This window comes from Achroia grisella, unplaced genomic scaffold (assembly GCF_030625045.1).
Source record: "Achroia grisella isolate CSIRO2021 unplaced genomic scaffold, CSIRO_AGI_Agris_v1 utg779, whole genome shotgun sequence".
Taxonomy (NCBI): Eukaryota; Metazoa; Arthropoda; class Insecta; order Lepidoptera; family Pyralidae; genus Achroia; species Achroia grisella.
Window position 1 is genome coordinate 118,038 of NW_026713019.1, and position 14,336 is coordinate 132,373.

General features: G+C 34.6%; 1 protein-coding gene across 1 annotated transcript in view; it reads right to left on the reverse strand.

Annotated features, from left to right (window-relative positions):
- The window catches only part of LOC131850813 (uncharacterized), a 30,098-nt gene that overhangs the window by 10,780 nt on the left and 4,982 nt on the right, over window positions 1-14,336 (reverse strand). The gene's annotated exons all lie outside the window — the stretch shown is intronic.

Consider the following 14,336-nt stretch of genomic DNA (forward strand, 5'->3'; position numbering starts at 1 on the left):
TAGCGCATAAACATAGTCGACCTTGGATCCCTTGTTTACGGATGTCTAATGTTTTGACAAAAGAACTTGAAAAAACGAATAATGTAAATATTTATTAAAAAAAACACTATACATCAATTATAAAACTCACACATTAAATTAATAAACTACTATATATAATTTTAATCGGAAGAATCGAATCGAATATCCTAGTCAATAAGCTGAAAAAGTTTTAACTAAAAGTTGGAAGATTACAAAAATTTAACAAAAAAGACATTGACTTAAATGAATATACCAAAGTGGGAGATACAGTGAGGCATACCGTGAAAACATGTTTTTTCACTAAACATATGACCCTGTTCAGGAAAATAAAGTCTAACTTTATTTATTTATCTGAGTGCAATATACAATAAGATTAGGATTATGCTTCAATAATGATTCAAGAAGAAGTGACTAAAGTCACAAAACTGAAAACCATAATAAATAAAGGTCAAACTATGCACGTGCATATTACTTTGGAGTAATGATAACAAAACACTCCCTAGACATGCCTTTAGATAAATATTAGTACACCCATAAAAGTCATGCAAAGCAAATAAAACGTGAGCGAGCATACATCCGACAGCTATCGATCCATGCCTCCGATCTTCAGGACATAAAGTGGGCAAACACGATTTGTTCTGTGCAAACATTGTAGTGTAGTCATCCCAGCAGTTTACGCACGGCCTTATCGATGCACACCATTCGTTGCAACCAAATGGTCCCGGTAAATGCAAGGAAGGTGTTGTGTAGCTCCCTAACAGATTGTCATGTCAATATTTGTTGCAAGATCCACGGGACACCCACCTTACTGATAAAACGCGACAACTTCAATATATAAATTAATGTAGGATTGTTGCTTTTGTATTCAAACTCAGCACTGAATAATTATCTCCTCCTACTATTAACACAAATACTACTAACAATACAAATATAAAGTGTGTTTGAATGTTTGTTCCCCAATCATACTTAAAGGGTTAGGACGGATACGAATATGGTACACAAATAGATGATAATATGTGGTCGGCTGTCGTATCAGATTATGTTTCTTACGATACCTAGTACGATGGAGGAGTACAGATATATATATAAGTTATGATTGGACGGATTAATGATGTCAATATATATAAACAAAAAAATTACAATTCTAGAAATTAATAAAACAGATACAGGAGGAAAATATCAGAGAATTCCAAAGCCGACTGGTAAGAACAAAACACGGGGAATCATGTCAACGAAATGATTATACGGAAGGTAGAGTAGATTTGTACTAATAGCCGATTTAATGAATAAATTTTTACAGAGGCAGTACAGCAGCTCACGGCGGGAAACGCATAATGACTTCCGTCGACAACAGCCGGACAACAAGAACCGTCAAAGATATCGGATAAAGTCCAGTCAAAGTTCGTTTGTTAGACGTCTACAAAACAAATAAGAGAGTGTTTGGTCAGTCCAAGCAGGGTTGAGGATAAAATAAAAACAAATACTGGACAAGCAAGTATAAAAATAGAACTTGTTAAAACAATTATATGTACATGTCACTATTGAAACAACTTAAAAAGAATTATGATAATTTAAATCCCTTATATATTGACTAATACAATAAATACAAAAGTGACTTGTTTAAACTTTCACGCCTTAACCTTGCATGAACGATGATGAAGACAATGGACTTTTAGGACGGAAAATGTAAAATATTTATATTATTTTTATAATTTTCTAACAATCTCATAGACTTAAAAAGTCTTGGCGGATTTAACTTGATTTAACAACTAAACATATAAACACACAGCATTGATAAGCGGATATGGGAAGTGCGGTCGACATAACGCAAATGGTCCACCGTTCATCGGCTCGCGATTCTAATTCTGATATATCCTGTGGGTTTCCTGCACACGCGCCTACCGGAACATAGTAACTCTGTACTCGTAATAAATAAATAGTATATTCATTAACAGTTTTGTTAGAAATTGAATTAAGAGGTTCTTAATAGCTATAATTAATAATTAGATATTCGATAAACAATCATTAATTCGTTATATTAATAAAAATTAAATGTCAACAATATAATGATTACATTCATCCAATTCGTTATCGTTAAATGTCAACAATACAATGATTACATTCGTCCAATGTGTAAGCGACCATTCAACAAACGTACTTCATACTTAGTCTTGGTTATGCATTGACATACTAGTATATGTATAGATTGCCAGTAATTTTCGAATTAGTGTTCAACTTGTTAAATAGTCTCACCGATTGATGTGTGCACTGTGCTCTGTGTACGGTATTGTGCAATTTATAATTCATATTTTTCCATCCCAAGTCCCAGTTTATCTGGGGTCGGGTCTCCCTGTACATTTGTGCCAAAGAACTCTATTCTGGGTCACCTGAGTACAACCTTAGTACTGGATTATCTGTTTCTTAATGTTGTTCCACCAGTCTCTTGGTGCCTGCCTCTACCCCTGGTTGAGTTTGGTTGTTGAGTACTTTCTTAACCACGTAGTCGTCTTCGCGACTACGGATATAGCCATACCAGTTGCGTAAGCAACTATCTCTCATATTTTCTACAATAGGGCCTATTCATAGGTATGGAATAAAATTGCTTACTACGTCTATCCTTAACCTACCATACAAATATGATCCCCATAATACAAGTTTCGAGAAGAGTTACTTAAAAGTCTTTAATAAATTTCAATGATATTTTAGACCCAACAGATAACTGGAGAGAGTCAAATTCAGCCAGTAAATAACAAACAAACCTTGCAAAAATGGCAAAAAAGATGTTTAAAAACTCTTTAAGTTATGGAAATCCACTCTTGCAATATAATTAATGTAACGAGAGACGGACAACCATTGAAGCAACAAACAGCTCAGAATAATTAAAAAGATAATTGCTTACACTGTGAATAATCACTGTTATTAACTCTATTATCCGTATTCCGACTCTATTAATACAAAAACAAGCTATCGAGTCATTACGAGTCATTGCGACTCATTGAACTACTTGGTACCTATTTGATCTATACAATGTAAGGTCGATCAATTATACATTCAAGAGTCAACAACAATAGGACTATTAACAAAAATAAACCTCAAATCGTAATCAATACGCCGGGATATTTATAAACAAATTCATAACTAGTTCCTTAACCGCGACTTCGTCCGCTTTTGTGTGACAACCTATCTTCAAGAAAAGATTTTCTCTTCAAACATGTTTGATCTTCAGTCAAACACATAGACATACTTTCAAATCTACAATTAGTATCAAAAATATTATAAACACTCCGACTTATAAGCATGGGTTAGCTTTCCTTACTGCCATATTTAAAGAGTGCTCCGGATCCCTTGGTCTTCGTTAGGCCTTAGCAGCTATGTCGTTTATATACCTAATGCAATTTTGCCTTTTGTAGTCACTAAATAAAAATTTGAGTTGAGTTCCTTGCCAGTTCTTCTGAACTGTAGTAGCCGAACTCTACGGTGATAACCATTTATAGTGGTAAAAAAACTTTCACGTGATTAAGTGACGGTCTCGGTAATCTAGCGGTTTAGCACACCGTTTTACTTCCGATGGTCGTGGGTTGAATTCCTGGCAAACTCCTCACACTTTCTCTAACACAAGCTTCTGCTTGTGACAAGATGGCGCTTTGTGAATTGTCCGGGGTTAAAGAAAAGTGGGAAAATTTAATAATTTTAAGAATTAAAATTAAAATAATTTTAATTCTGATCGAAACCTAGCCAAAGAACTATATGATGTTAACAGTTGTGATGAGCATCAAAGATGATGAGATGAATAAATATTATAGAAATCGTCAAAAAAGTTTCAGACTTGCATCTGTAACATATCGTTGCTGCTATAAATAACATATAAATTAGATAATACATTCTATAAATGTATATGAAGCAATTTCAATGTAATTTTAGAAGTTCGAGTATAGGAGCTAATATTGAGGAAGGTAATATTTGACGATACTCTCAAATTTTCACGCTATTACAACGCTGGTCAGTAATCAGCACACATCTTCCTTTTAGAGCCGTCTGCTAACCGACACAGTTAGTACCCATTGTTTCCGGCGTCGAGTGAGTACCATCTCTACCGTTGGATGGTTTCTAAGAACATTGCCCATTGTTCTGTTCCCAGGACGGCACCTTTTACTTTTATAACCTGGAATATCTATAATATTGGTGTGCTTCCTCAAAACGTTACAATGAAGAAATAGTTTACATTTATGAAATTGAGGAAAATTGGTAAGGAAAATAACATTTGAAACGTCTTCGTGTATTATTATATTCTTATTATTATTATTAGTATATTCTTAGCGTAACGTCTTCAACATTTTCTTAGATATTCCAGAATGTTTACGAGTATGTAATTGCACGCTACGATGCGCACCAATTTATAATATGATAATCAGGTATGGTCACAGTTGAGGAACATGTCACGGGAACATGGGTTGGCGTTCAGATTACAGGTATCAAAGAAAATATTCTATACTTTGTACATGCCACGGTTTGTGATTACAGAGACCATAATTACAGATAGTCGTGGGAAAAAGCGTGCGGAAGATTAAATGGCGTATTTCGTTATTATTAATTACTCATGTTCCATAGAATTAATAAAATATAATCCCACAAAAATATACTGTAATTAGACAAATAGGGAAACTTAGAAATATCAAAATCTGTTCTGAACATGGGGATTGCTACGGAATCACATTATCTACTACATGGTACCTCAATATCTATCTATCTTCATACCAGAATTCTTAGTAGTTCAAACAGAACCGAGTCTGTTCTTCATCTACTTCAACTCATTTATTGAATAGACGTCAGTTCCGGAGTATCTTAACTTTAAGACTACAAGCGATCCAACTGATAATTATAAGACAATCCAGCGAGCCATGCTCCAATATTTGGATCGCTTGGTACGCTGTCTTCAACACAAAATAAGACATAGGACAATACGTTAGTAGTTATTAGTTATTTATGTCTATTATAGTGAAGGGGGCGTATAAATTCTAATAACTTTACGATTAGTCAGTGGGTGACACTAAATATACTATGAAGCGACGCCATAGCATCACTTTTCGTCAGGTGGGCCGACAGAGGTAACTTGTTTGTCATATGCCAAGTACAAAAAACGTACCTACGCAGTTCATTGACGTCTATCATGTAATGATATTAATATAAAAACAGAATCATATATCATTAAAAAATAATTGAAGCGGACGTGTTTATTAACAGAGAACAAGAAAAAACGAGTACTCCATAGATACGAAATATGTCTGCACAACAGGTTGCTCTGTGAACTAGGTACTAGGTATATGTATAGTTATATAATGCAAAGTATGGCATGGTTTTATAATAGCTGTGCTAGCGATTTTATTCGGTAGTCAATTATAGTGAAGAGATCACAAAATAATAAATAGAAATACAGATATAAGTTTTAAAGATCAATACTTGTATTTCATAGTCTAAGTCTATACATTCCAATCTATACATATAAAAAAGGTAGAATTTCGAATTTTGCGAATTTATTGCGCCTAGTAATGAAAGATAAGTCTTATATCCGATCTCATAAAAAACTAAATAACTATCAGCCGCTAATCAATGGGTAGAGTTGCTATTATGTTAATAAAGTGTTGGGATCAAAAAACAAAAATAATAGGAACCCGATTCACTGATTTGTCAACATGTCGTAAGCTGTTTGCTTGTATTTTTAAACCGCAATGTCAATGTAGAAAATCTAGTTTACTATAAAGCGATGTTCATATAAGTTTTTATAAAACTAAATTCATCAAAGAATATCGACTGTCTTGAAAATATATCAGACGTATACAACTCTTTATTTACCTATTCAATATTTAGTTATTGATGTACGAGTGTCTTTAAAGTGAAATTGTTGTTGTAATTCTTTAAAAAACTTGAAATAAAATTCTAAAACGAAGACTGGTTTAAAAAGAGTTTGTTTATATGATATTTGTTTAATGAAATGACGACTACAACTATTTTACATTTACCCAAAGCGGTGGATCGGTGCGATTCCGGGATGTCACTGTGATGTCGCGGGCAGGAAGCCACGCCGAGCGCGGGGGCACACTACACGATATCCCTTTTATGTGGACCAATTAACGGACCCTAACGGACCGGATGTGCACATACACATACATTAGCACCTCCACCCTTCACTAATCTTTTTATGGGCAAGAGAACATCATGGGAAACGTCAAAGCGAAGCAAAAACGGAGAGACGCAATATAGATCTTTTATGTCACGTACAGATAATGTATTGACAGGACAGGACAGTTTGAATACGTGACTTCATTGACCGGATTGAACAAGCGATCGTCCTTGGTTTCACTGCTAAGTACCAGCCTGGTATATGGGCTACAGGATAATAAAAAATACCGATTCTACCTACACCTCCATGTGTAGACATGAGATTATCGTATTCAGAACACGTATCATCACACATACCGTGTCCATGTCAGGAACGGATGAAATAGTACAGCTACAAACTGAAATTTAAAGTGCGTTTCTGAAAACGTGAGGTGCGGCGAATTTCAAGTCTATTTACAGATGAGTGTTCAGTGTCAGAAACGTTAACATTGTTGTGGACAAAAATAGGTCACAAGAATGTGTACATATTTGAATTCCATCCTATTTTAAACATTGGTATTCGAATGGAAGTTTCTTTTTTACATTTTCTACATTTGTTAATAACCTATAATTACACTAAATCAAATATATAATGGCGGATCTGTACTCTTAAAAGTCAAAAACATCTCTTAGTACCTACAAAGAGATGTTTTTGACTTTTAACGTTCTGCTTACAACAACAATTTACATAGATGGTGTATCAGAGGCAGATCCAATCCAATAAGATTATGAAAGCGGATGTAGAAAAAAGGTTTAAGAATGATTGGCAATCGATTATTTATACTTACTTCACAAAAAAAACTTAGCAAGAGAATAAAAACAAACGTTTGTATTATAAATATGTCAGCTATAACCCAGCTGATGAAATGACATTATATGGGTCAAAGTAATTAAATTAATAAAAACTGCAAATAAAAAGGGAATGCCGTACTTCTTTCTGACAATAGAGTAATTGCTAAAATCTTCAAAATGTTGCAGTTTCGGCGCACAATTTCATCTTCAGGGAAAGAACTGACATCATTGTTTACTATACGAGACGGTACGTTTATTGAGATTTCGGCTATTATTAGAGTCCCATAAAAGAAACCGGAAGCACAGCCCGTGCCACCAATTATGAGAGCGAAGTATGGCGGACGTATGCTACTTCCGTTTCTTGCGGGGTTCCGCCCCACGTTGAGGGTTGATCCGGAAGAATGAATATTATCAAAAAATCAAAAGTCAACTGATCCCTTGTTCCTATGTAAGTACGCTTCCGTTAAATTTAATATACCTGCGCTCATTTAGTTTAGTTCCAACAAATCTAATAAAAAAAACACACTAGTTACTTTAAATTCAGATTTATATAAATTAATATTAGACACAATACTTTGTTTATATAATTAAGTTTTGAGTTAAATACATTATTGTAAGCTGCTTTAACAAAAATCATATATCCATTAGGTAATTGTCTTCAGCATAGCCATTGAAAACATAATTACTTTTATAATAAACTGCATATTGTAAAATAATAATATTGAAAAATATCCCCATCATTTCATGCATAATCAAGTGTACGATATAAAAGATGATAATCCCAAGATATTATAAATGTACCAACCGAGAAGGTGTACACCAGTTCGAGCATATATAAGAACGCAAAGCCCATTACCGGCCGATCGTATAAACTTCGAACATAATTTATCGCTTCCTCTCTGTGTTTTTCACTCGGCAACAATGCTCGGCCCTCGAGTGTGAAGTTAATGTCTTTACGACGTGTCGAAGAGTAATATGCTTTGACGAGTCTGGATCTAAACGATCGGCGGTAGTCGGCATTACACTTTAAGTACATCCGATTAATTGAATCGCGTGACAACACCACTTTATAACTAATAGACTGACAGAACAAAGACCCAGAAAGTCAAGAACTAGAGTAGATAAAGAGCTAAATTTCACAGCCATTACATGTACATTCGAATTTTAAACTAAAGAAAGTAACGTAAAATTTTATTTGCAAAAGTTGGCGAACAACGAATTAATATTCTGCAAAATGTTATTATCGCCTACAATAAATAAAGAAGAAAACAAAGGATTCGACTTTTTGATCTAATCATAGTTTAACAAAATATAATGACATCATAATTTCACTAAAGATTTTCTTAAAATCCCTATACGTTACGTTATCTATGTTATATTAATATACATTTACTAATAAAAGTTCTAGCAGAATAGAAGAGAGGGTTCCCTGTCTCACTGTCCCCATTGAGTTGTAGTCTGTTTTGTTTCGATTAATACCTATAATTTTTTTATAGGCAGGAATTTTAACAGTTCATTATTTGAGATAAATAAAGATGAATATTATCATTATTTTTATTAAAGAAGTTAACTGCTAAGTGATACAGCGAGGCCCCAATCTTATCTTACTAATTTTATAAATGGGAAAGTTTGTGAGTATGGATTGATGTTTGTTAATCTTATAGGCAAAAACTACTGAACGGATTTTGTTGAAACTTTACAGTAATATAACTTATATGAATAACACATAGGCTATAATTTAAAAAGATATTATGTAAATTTGGCGAAATATATTGATAAATGTCAAGTAACTACACGCAGACGAAGTTGCGTGGGTCAGCTAGTGCTTCATAAATGGCATCTGCGGCAAGTTCGTGAGAAATATCTGTCAGTTGCAATTCACTTGTCGCAACACAATGCCTGAGTAACGGCGGTCGAGTCAAACGAAAATCCGTGAGAATAATCAAACACGATACAGTCAGTTAAACTTCAACGGAACCTTGTCATCGATAACTGCTGATTCTAAACTGTAAATGGAAGTATTTATAGAAAAAAGTAAACCATATTTTATATACTAGTAGTCGGTCGGTGGTCGAAATTTGACCATAATAAAAAATACAAATCTTTGAACTTGCAATAACAATTAAAAGAGTGTGTGTGTGTCAAAAAAATGGTAGTATAGTGTAATTTTTTTTTATTGTTTCAATGTATTTAAATTGTAAAGAAATATTAGCATTCTGCACTGTTTCTCTATATAAACTATAAGTTCGCGAAATTTCATACTCCTCCATTGGCGCAATTTTCACAAAAAGGGTACAAAGTTTTTGCTTCGCGTATTAAAATTATGATGGTTTAATAATTTTTATTACTTTTTTAAATATTCTAATTATAGCAAGTGAGTGCGGTTAATCTCAATATATTTGTTGAACAAAGCTGATTTTCGACGAAATCTTCATCACAGGAAACGCCGTTAATAATATTACGCAGACGTGTATAGAAAAGATAGTATTTGTATCTCAGTACACACATATAGTCTTAATTATAACATTACATAACAATCCAGTAAGGGTAAACCTGCATGTGTGTATATGTAAATAAAATATACGTTGATCCCCGTGCAACGTACAACAGATTTCAATTGTTTCTTCTAAATGGATATCACTTCATATTTATTTTTATAAAATTCCAACGAAATGATGTATAAATCTATATATATAAAATTCTCGTGTCACAGTGGTTGTTGCGATAATTCTCCGAAACGCTTTAACCGATTTTGATAAAATTTTATATGTATTCTCAGTAGGTTAAAGAATAGGTTACCTATTTTTTATACCCCTAAGTGATAAGGGTGAGCCCACCCCAAAAGGTTTATTTTATAATAATGTGGCATTAAAATATATAATACACTTCTATATTTTTGCCCTTCTACCACTAAGCACTATTTTTTAATAGCCATATTAGTATTTTATTTTGCATAAAACCCTTATTGGCAGCTTATTTTATCAGCATTATATCTAATAATAAGAACCCTGAACAATTTACACACTAAAAAAGACCATTACAGATAGTCTTACCAGTGTTCGCATCGTACGAGAAATAGAACTGTGACTAGTTATAGTTAGCGGTTTACCGCTACACCACCGAGGTGTTAGTATGTATATCAGTTATCTATTACTAATGCCATTGCCAAGCCCTGCTTAGTTTGAAACTATATACATAATAGACGCAAGCTAAAAATTAAGTAATTTCAAAACACGTTCGCTGCACCTATGTTTGTAATACCGTATCTCTAACCTTCCAAGTCATTTCACCTAATTGTTTTAACGGTTTCTAAGGACTGAATACATTAAAACGTAAGAAGTAAAAAATGGATAGTAGCTAAAGACTGTATTGAAGTGTTAATATAATAACAATTTAAAATATATATTTAATAAGGTGCATTGTGCAAAGTACAGGAAGTCGTTTCTTGTTAAATTATGCGATACAACTTTTTCATCTCTTCTTTTTTTCATCATTCTTGAATTCTGAGCCCACAACTCACAAAATTACACCAGTCTAGCCTCGCCCTTCTTAATAAATTGCAATACTATATTTTATATGTATTACCCCTGTGACAAAGTAATAATGAGATGTTCATAAAAGATATCCCTCAAAGCGATTCATCGGCTATAATACTGTAATGGATGGAGACGGTGCGCGCTCAGAACAAGGCGTGTCAATTTAATATCCGCTGGTGGACCACTGACTGGCCTGATGAATGGCAGTTTTATTGACCTCTGCCACTAAGAAGCGGGTTCTTGGGTCTCTACACTTTACTATCTATAAACGCCACTTCCTGTTACTACGCAGGAATTAAAAAGTACGTAATTGTCACGCCTATCTCCCATTAGGGTTGTCAGAGAACGGCAAAGGTCCGTCTCATATCTACTTCTTTTGTTTTCTCTGCTCTCATTAGACTATCGTACTAGGTAGTTTGCTAGTTCCGGGTACTTAATGGATGGAGACGATGAGCGATGAAAACAAGGCGTGTCAATTTAATATCCGCTGGTGGACCACTGACTGGCCTGATGAATGGCAGTTTTATTGACCTCTGCCACTAAGAAGCGGGTTCTTGGGTCTCTACACTTTACTATCTATAAACTCCGCTTGTTACTACGCAGGAATTAAAACGTAGGTAATCGTCACGCCTATCTCCCATTAGGGTTGTCAGAGAACGGCAAAAAATCCGACTTGTACCTACTTCTTTTGCTTTCCCTGCACTCATCAACCTATTCGTACTAAGTAGTTTGCTAGTTACGAATAGGTACTTAATGGATGAAGACGACGAGCGCTGAGAATAAGGCGTGTTAATTTAATGCTCGCTGGTGTTCCCTTTGTTGGCCTGATGAATGGTAATTTATTGACCTCTTCCACTAAGAAGCGGGTTCTTGGTTCTCTACACTTTACTATCTATAAACGCCGCATAGTGTTACTACGCAATTATAAAATATTGATAATTGTCACGGTTATCCCACATCAGGGTAGGCGTCAAATGCTTCTAATCTAAGTTACAAGTCCGAGCACTTGACGCCAGAAAAGAAGATAATAAAAAGAAAGAAGAAATAATAGAAAATAATAAAAGAAGCAGGTGCTTCGTTTGCTTTCTCTGCATTCATCAACGTATTCGTACTGCGCTGGTTACGGGAATTTTTTATTTGTTTTTTCGCAATAGGTACATTGCATTTATGGTCGATTTGCATCCGTCTAAGTTATCCTCTACCAATGTCTTCACTTTGTCTGTCAGTTACTGTCTTCAAAAGGGAACGATGGATGAGACGAATCCCTACTTTCCTTTCTATTCTCGAACCAATTCTCTCCTTTCCAAACTTCCAAATCAGTGCAACATTTACGTCTCAATCTTTGTTAATACTAGACCATAAATAAGAATCTATTACATAAATTAGCTAATAATTACGTCCCGCGATATTTATAAATCTATATTTTAGGGATATACTTAAAATAGATAGGCTCCAGACAGAACTACTTTACAATACAAGTTATTTTAAACATTTTTTTTTGTTTGTAGGTAGATATGAATCTACCTATTATTTTCAATACCTGTGTGCCAACGTAGTACTTATTAATGACTATATACGTTAACTGAATGTCTTCATTTACATCATTCATTCAATGATAAATTAATAGAAAACACCCGCATCATGGGACGATAAGCATTAAACAATGGGGGGCCATCAATTTCGAGGCGACACGATGTATTTGAGGCATTTGGCGAGAAATAGCTCAGGTAGGACCCATACAATCTTATTAAATGTATGGCCCATTGTGTTTAACATGGCGCCTAAAATTTGACCGTTTTCGAACATTTCAAACCATTATTCGGGCACAAAAAGCAAGCTGAGAGATTTGAAAACGAAGACCTATAAGAGACGATTATTTTTATTTTTGTATTTCATAAACATACCGAGTCTTGAGTTTGAAATATATAAATATAATAATAAACGACCTAGGAATTTCTTTAAATAAAATTATATATACCTACACAAACAAACTTTCGTGATTTGAGACAATCCATTGAGGAACCTCTCAATACTCGTTCTTATTCGTAACGAGCAGTGAAAGTTGTAGTAAAATATTGCTTAACCGAATCGCGGTAAATATTAAAGAGTACCCTGTCTCATATGACACCTACTATAATCAATTTACGTGGGCACCCACCTACAAATACAACCCACAATCGTATTTGTCGCTCACTACAGCCTACCTACATGTCACCTCGTCTAGTTAACTAAGTCTAGTCATCACAATATAAAAAAATCGATATAATTATAAATTTATGCTTACCGTGAAAGATCAACGATATCCGCCAATGTCTACTTTCCCAAAGTCTGGTTCGCCTTTAGGAAAAATGCTATAAGTCCTGATGCTATTACAGAAACTACACACTAGCTACAAACAGCAATCGATTCACATTCAAGTGAAGTACCGTCAACGTACACAAAACACGTACATACAAATTCAAATTTCGAAACGTCAAAAATGGAACGAACCCATGCGCTCGCGTGTATGCGCGTTGCTCGTCGACGCGACTGAGCCACGACCACCGACCACGAGCAGGAGGCACGCGCCGGTTCATTCACAAATCGAGTGGCGGGGCACGGACGCGCGGGGCCGACCCCGCTAGGCCCATTCATGCGATCACCGATATCGGAGATGGTGACCTGCAGTTTTATGGTAACGATACCTGATCGATCATTAGTTTACGTCATTCATTTATATGCATATTGAGAAATTTAGTATCCTTAAACGCTGCCAAATTACTATATAGAATATCAGATTTACAATTATGGGAGGGAAAGCCATTTATTACACCAAAATGCGCTACAAGATGTAGGAGTTATCTTATGGCAACAAGTTTACATATAAAATTCTAATTACTGTATTTTTTCAATAAGAATATGTAATGCTGCCTCCGCTGGTAATAACGGCCTATGCAGACGGGACATTAGTGGAAGATAAGAGAATGAAAGTTATGCCAGTGAGAAAATCCAATCCAACAAACCACATTGATTTCAAGGACCGCATGAAGGTCGTCCTGGCAGGATAAATTGCTATCAATGGGTGGCCCCATTACTAATAATCGTATAATATATCTAATATAGAAATGCGACCATGATGATAGTGAAAAGGCGAATATTTGCACAGACCGTTAAGTTTTAACGATATATGTTTACTGATTACGGCATTGCTAACCACTCGCACGAGAAAATTGCAGGCACCGGTGCTTGTGAAAGGCTCAACTGGCACAATGCAGCTGTTTATGTAACAGCGTCTTGCACAGCACGTACCGTCGTTGCCTCATGGTATTGTAATGCTGCAGTTACTCCTTTTTCTCTCTGAATGAAACTACTGAGTCAGACTACAAGCGAGTTTCTTCTCAATGCTACTAAACTGAAATTTCGCTGAATTCGCCGGAAAGATGACAAACAAGAAAAAAATACTATCAGAGGAGGAAGGCGCAGATGTTATTCTTTATAAAAATGATTTTATCATTTTTTAATTGAGTTATTATTTCAATATTTAACACCGTAACAAATGAATATGTTATGTTATAACCGTAATTCTATACAAATACATATGAAAAGTACAATTATGAATTTTCATTATGTTCTTAAATAATTAATATAGCGAGTAGTAATTGTAATTTTATCTACTGTTTACTTCACATATGGCGTACAGAAATACAATTTCTTCATGCTCAGTTCCATAGAAATTCTCATTTTTAACATATTTTTAGAATTTGTTTACATTTTAATTATATTTAACTAGGTAGAATATATTGTACAAAGACGTCTGCGTGAGTAATTCTGTCTTATACCAAACCTTATTAT